The 6,149-nt window shown below is 57.6% G+C and overlaps 1 protein-coding gene across 3 annotated transcripts in view; it reads right to left on the reverse strand.

Annotated features, from left to right (window-relative positions):
- Window positions 1-5,266, reverse strand: part of TMEM63C (transmembrane protein 63C) — a 35,343-nt gene extending 30,077 nt beyond the window's left edge. For 2 of the 3 annotated variants that reach the window (XM_049825682.1, XM_049825680.1), the window contains exon 1: window positions 5,041-5,266. The gene's annotated coding sequence lies outside the window, so the exon portion shown is untranslated. Of the gene's footprint in view, window positions 1-4,889; window positions 4,998-5,040 lie in introns of those variants that run through there. The other variant, XM_049825681.1, reaches the window with a different exon arrangement.
- Window positions 5,267-6,149: the final 883 nt, after the last annotated feature.

The raw sequence follows: 6,149 nt of genomic DNA on the forward strand, positions 1-6,149 counted from the left end.
AGAAATATAGACATTAAGAATCTAAATAACCTTACACCTTAAACCCACTCACTTAAGCATGGTGCAGCCTCCTGCTCAGTCCTAAGCATCACAACATACTCATCACTGAGAATCAACTTGTCCTTAGGAAAAGAGAAAAAGTGTACAAACACCAAACAAGGTGCAGATCAAACTTATTCTGAAGTCTACGAAGTTTGGTTTGGCTTTCTGCCATTTTTGCCATTATACTTCCCTTCCACATAGTTCTGCCATCCATGACCTCTCCCTGAGAAAAGCAGCCCAAAACCACAAGGAATGGTGCAAGCCCCCAGCCTGGAGCCTGCAAGCCCTGGGAGCCTCTTACTGGTGTAGAGACCTCCAGACTGCTGCTTGCAGGTTCAGGGGAGCTAGGCAAAACCTCCAAACCTCTGGTCATTTCGCTAATGCTGCCATGGTGACCGAATTTGTCAGACGATAGGACAAATAACCACAGAAGCGTTGAGGCTGAAGGGAGATCATCTAGTGCAGCCTACCTTCTCAAAGCAGGGTCAGCTACAGGAGGTTGCTCAGGGCCATGTCCAGGCAGGTTTTGAATATCTCCATGGATGGAGACTCTGCCGAGAAGACCATCCCAACCTGCTGTTGCAACCAGGTCCTCCAGCCAGGTATGTCCCAAGTCCCAGGCTACTGGGGGCTGTCCCAGCGCCAGCTGGGATCCTAGCTGCTCTGGTGCCCTGTGGCCCATAGCCAGCCACTTCCAAGCCTCGCAAGTCACCCCTCAGCTTGCCCGCCCTCATGCAACATCTCAGCACCTCAGGCTGTGCCACTTTCCTGGCGTGTCATCCTAGCGTGGGTCACCTTTCTGCATGGGTAGCGCAGCAAGGGGACTGCTCCAGCAGAGTCACCTTGGCCTGGCCAACGCAGGGTCTCCAGGCCTCGTCTCAGGGTACCATGGGCTCACGTTGGGCCGCAGCTGGGAGCTGCTCTTGAGCTATCCTTCCAAACCTGAGGTTTGCCCTAACTCCCCCATCTCTACCTTTTCTTCTCCCCTAACCCATCCAATGCAGCACATCAAGGGGCTCATTGTCTCAATCTCCATCAACTCCTGCCCCAGCTGCCTCCTACCACCAACTCCCAGCTAACAATAAAATGCTCCCCGGTGAAGCAGGGTCAGAGCCCTTTTCTCCCTCTGTTAGGAGCAACTCAAGATTACATGATGACATATTTTTCCACCTCTCACAACCTGCCTTTTAGCACTTGGGGGTGCAGTGGAGCTTGGCTCATTCAGATCCTGCCTTCCACTCAGCTCATCCACAATCTGCAGATGACAAGACACAAGACATCGGTACTCAGGGTAGGGGAATCGGGTCACCCAAAGCTTTCACCTACTCCCACTGAGCAGGAGCACTGAGCCTCTCTGCTCTGGCACTCCATTTTAAACACATCTTCATTTGAGATCAAACTATGACAGCATAAAAGCCCCTCCTTGGTCAATATGGTACCCACAGCTTTCTCATGGGGACTCTGCTAGGAACTGCACAACCGATCTCGGTGTTGAAATGCTTCCATACTGTGGCATTCGTGCTCCCCAGAGGCTGGGCAACATTACAGTAATTTCAATTAGGAAGGCGATTTCTCAGCCAAAGAGGTTTTCTCTGCAGCCCTTAGCATGGCTGCAGCTCTTATGCCAACACAGTCATCCACTAAGAGGGCTGTACTGGGGGACAGGCGAGGCAGGGCAGTGCTGGGGCTTAGGTAACCACCAAGATGAGTCATAAAAAGCAAATCTGGTGAGGAGGTGTGAGATGGAGCGATGGCTGAACCACCGGAGAGGTGAGGGTGACACAGGGACCAGGGCAGTGGGCTGGGAGAGAGGAGACCGTGCCCCTTGTCTGGCTACTCCACCCCACCTCCCCTGCCTCTTGCAGAGAGGTCCTGCAGGACCCGCTGTGCCCAGTCTCACACATTAACCAGCAACAATAGTGGCCAGGGCGATGGGAAGGGCTGCGCACAGGTACCTGGCCGGGGCTGTCCCATTGTTGCTGTAATGGAGTGAGCAAACTGCTGCCATTGTCCCCACCTAATAACAAGGTGTGATCACAGCCTAATTACCAGTCCCAGCTACTTTTGAAGCAATAACTTCAAGCCAGCTTTTAAAAGATGTTTAGGCATCTTTAAGTGCAGGTAGATGCCAAGTGGGACCTTCAAAATCTCCAAGACCTCTCGTAGTTGAGGGATCCGATAGCTGGTTAAGGACTGAATGTCATTAAGCCATAGCTGAAGGAAATTGGGACTGGAGCTGCTTCTCCTGAAATCAGCTCAAATCCAACCTGGTTTTGCTCTGAGCACAGTGCATCAGGAATGCAATGTTTTCTTCAAACTTAGGGCTAAATACACAAAACATATTTACAGCAATTAAAGTAGGCAAGAAGAGCTGTTTCACCAAACACAGAACTGACAATGGTAGAAGGCTTTGTTGTTTATAAGACTCACGGAGGAGTCAGCATTTGCACAGCACACTGATGTTTCCCTAAGAGTTTAGGTGACTGATTAGTTTAATATCAATTGAATTCACTTGTGGGTGTTTGAAACGTTTCTCCCTTTCCTTGCTGCTTTAGGAAAGCTCTCACAGTCTGTTAAGACAGGAGTATTTCCTGCAAAGAATATTTTAAAGCAGTGACACTCCTCCTTTTACAACTCTGCAGACGTAGGCTCTGAAGCCGTGCTGAAATCTGCCTTACTTTCCCTTGGGCCAGAAGTCTCTGCGTGGAAGGAGGACAGTATTTACCTGCAAGAGCCTACGCACACCCCTGACCAGCATGCCCGGCAAGTACTGCTATTTCTGTCCCCATTTGCAGGACCACCCTATGCCTACCATTGTCAGCAGCCACCAAACCAGGGATGAACTAGTTAACCTCAGGGTAAGCTTTGAAGAGAAGAGCAGCTACAGAGCAATTCAAGTGTTATCATGAAAAAATATAAAAGAGCAGAAAGGCATTCAGATGGAGTGGCAGGAGACAGGATGCTGCCATGGGAAGAAGGCAAAGGTTTAAGCTTACAAGAAAGCCGGAAAAAGCCCGTATGTGCTATGGAGTCAGAGGCTGCAGGGGTGCCAGCAGCCTCCCTGCTTTTATTTATTACTTATTTGTTTGCCAATGGCTGTTTGCCAGGCTACTTAAGACAAATCCTTCCTGAAAGAGCTGCTGCTTCTTCCCTCTCCATCTGCTGCCCGGCCCTGACTACCACTTTGCAGGGTAGCAGGGAAGGCAGCGAGGCCAAGGTTCAAGTCTGGTCTCAGGGCCAGTCCTTCTGGCTTCTGCTTTTTCCACAATTTCTCCCCTCTCCCTTCTGAACAAATAGCGCAGACCACTTCAACAGCACCTTTTATCCCAAATGGCACATTTTGCCCTCTCTCTGCTGCTCAGACAGGCAGCCTGACCTGTTACACAGCATTGCAAAACCCCAACATGGGGCAAGGTGCTTTCTCATACCTTGTTTGCCCACCCCGCTTTCCCCTCACCTCCTGCTCCCCCTGAACTCTCTGAAAGGGGAGAAGGCAGGCAAGTACAAAAGTCCTGGAGATGGTGGCTAAACAGTTAAGAGGAAAAAGATGTTCACGCAGAAATAACATCTGCCAGCCAGCCGAAGGTCTCTCTCTCTCTTTCTGCTGGATAACACCCATTCTGTTCAGGAGGTTTCTGAATTGCAAACCCACCGTGCAGCACTGCTGCTGCTAGAGAGGATGGGGAAGCAAGCGACGGAGAAGGCAGGGCCTTGATCCGTGGACAAATCTGGACAAAGTCATAAACTGGGCGTGAGCAGCTTGGCCAGAGCGTTAGATCATCCTGACCCGACAGCCCTTTCGGAATCATCAGTCTCTCAGAGCTGGAGGGAGAAACGAGGAGACCTCCCCCCCCACCTCCTCTGCTAGCACGAAGCGTTTCTAACACCGTCAGGTGTTGCCTCCCGGAAGGAGGATTCTGTGGCCAGGATGACGTGGGGACCGAGCACAAGCCATGGCATGACACAGCGGTGGGATGACATTTTATCTCGCATCAGAGGACAGCAGTGCACGCAGCTACTGGGAAAGAACACCGAGGGGCCGGGGCTCGCTCCCTGCTTCTGCCGCTGACTTACTCAGGCACCTCGCTGGGCCTCAGCCACCCATCAGGCGGGCGGAGACGAGCATTAGTTAAAGCCACTTTGCTACGTGGTCCAGAACGAGGGCAGGGAAAGAGCGTCTGAACAGAGCTAGATACCCAGAAATCTCCCACAACAACACACCAAACCCGTCCCTGCATCCCGGACCCGCAGAGTCGCCCTCCCGAGCTATATATACCCGGGTGCTGCCCGAGGCGGTGCTGGCACACCCGCCCGGGGGGTCGCGCAAGTTGCCGTGAGCATCCCCCCGCGCCGTCCCAACGCCGGGCCCACCCGGGAGGCGCCGGCATTAGCCCCACGGGCGGCGCGGCTTCCTGCCCACCCCAATCGCCCGCCACGGCGGGACGCCCCCCCGCCCCGTCCTGCACCCCGGGAGCTCCCCCGGTCACCCCTCGCTTGAGCCCCCCCCGCCCGCTGCCGCGGCAGGCGCCGGCCGAGCCCCGCAGCCCGGACCGCGGCTCCCGCCCCGCCGCCGCCTCCCGTGCCGGACTGACCTGCTGGCGGCGAGGGGGGGTTCCGCTCCCGCTCCCGCTCCGCTCCGGGCCCCGCGCCCGCCGCCTCCCCGCCCCGCGACCCCCCCGCGCCGCCCGGCCGCGGGCTGCCTGGCCCCGGCAGGGGAAGGGGAAAGGGAAAGGGAAGGGGAAGGGGCCGGGGCCGGGGCCGGGGCCGGGGCCGCCGCCGCTCCGCCCCCCCGCCCGCCCCGCTGCGGCGGAGAGGCCGCGGTCCCCGGGCTGCTCCCCCCGCCTCACCGATGCTCGGGCGCCGAGGCCTGCGCCGCCGGCCGCGGGGCCGAAAAAGCGGCCGGAGCTCCGAGCCCCGCGGGGGGAGCCGCCTCCCGGCCCGAAGCGGGGGCGGGCAGCACCACCTTTCCCGCCCCCCCCCGCGCGCCGCGCTGCCTACCGTGCGCCCCGCGGCATCCGTGAGGGGAGGCGGCGGGCGGGGGGGGCAGCGGCCGGCGGCTCCGCGGCGGTCCCGGCTCTCGGTGCGGGGAGCAGGCGGGGAGCTGCCGGCAGAGAGGCCGGGTGCGGGATCTGCGCGTCTCCGGCTATTTCTGGGTCTGAGGCTGTGCCCGCCGCATCAGCCTCCCCGAGCAGCTGCTGCGGCGCTCGGGCTCCTCGGGGCGGCTGCCCGGGCGTGTGCCGCAGCGGGAGTGGGGAACGGGCCTCCGGGGCAGGCAGCCGGCGCGGTAGGGGCACACGGAGGGGTCAGCCCCCCAACACGGCAGCAGGCGCAGGGGGATGGGTGCATTTGCGACCTCGGCAGCAGAGGCGGGTGGATGGGTGCATCTGAGACCTCAGCAGCGTTTGCAAAACCTCTCCCGTCGACGCGGCGTCGCTCAGTTGCTTGGCAGAGGTGGTACCTAAGAAAATTCCTGGGGGCCTTGTTTCTGCAGAGCAGCCTTGCCTTCCTGCCATCAGGAGCGACCAGCAGGCGGGACAGGGACCTGAGCCGCCAAGGTGCAAGGGGGCTTTGAGAGCCTGGTTTTCCTTAAGCATCCCACCGTGATGCCCATCTGTCCAACCCATAAGGACGCAGGCAGCGCACGCCATGCTGGATAAACGTCCAGCAGCACACCCAGGGGTGCAGCACCGGGTGTCTCGCCCGGCCACCACCACTCCCAGCCGATGATCAGGGACACACCTGCAACCAGGGAACAGCCACCAGAATGTGACCCGCAGGACTCCCACTGACATCCCGAGTGCTTCATTGCTACCGCCTCATATGGGGAACCTGGGGGTCCCACATCCGTGGCTTCTCCAGATGCTGAGTAAACAGTGCTCTCATTTGGGCTCAATTCATCTCTTTCGGGCTGAAGAAGCACAATCCAGTGGCTGGCTAAGCCCCTGCCATTTAAAGGACCTTCCAGTCTGACAAGCACTGCTGTGAAAGTCACCAGGAGAAGCATTTGGGAACCAAACAACGTAATGAGCTGCCAGCCAAGAACTTCATATCGTACTGCAAGTGGAAATAGGCTGGCACAGCTCACAGTCCATGAGGCACCAGGGGGT

This window comes from Accipiter gentilis, chromosome 22 (genome assembly GCF_929443795.1).
Source record: "Accipiter gentilis chromosome 22, bAccGen1.1, whole genome shotgun sequence".
Lineage (NCBI taxonomy): Eukaryota > Metazoa > Chordata > Aves > Accipitriformes > Accipitridae > Astur > Astur gentilis.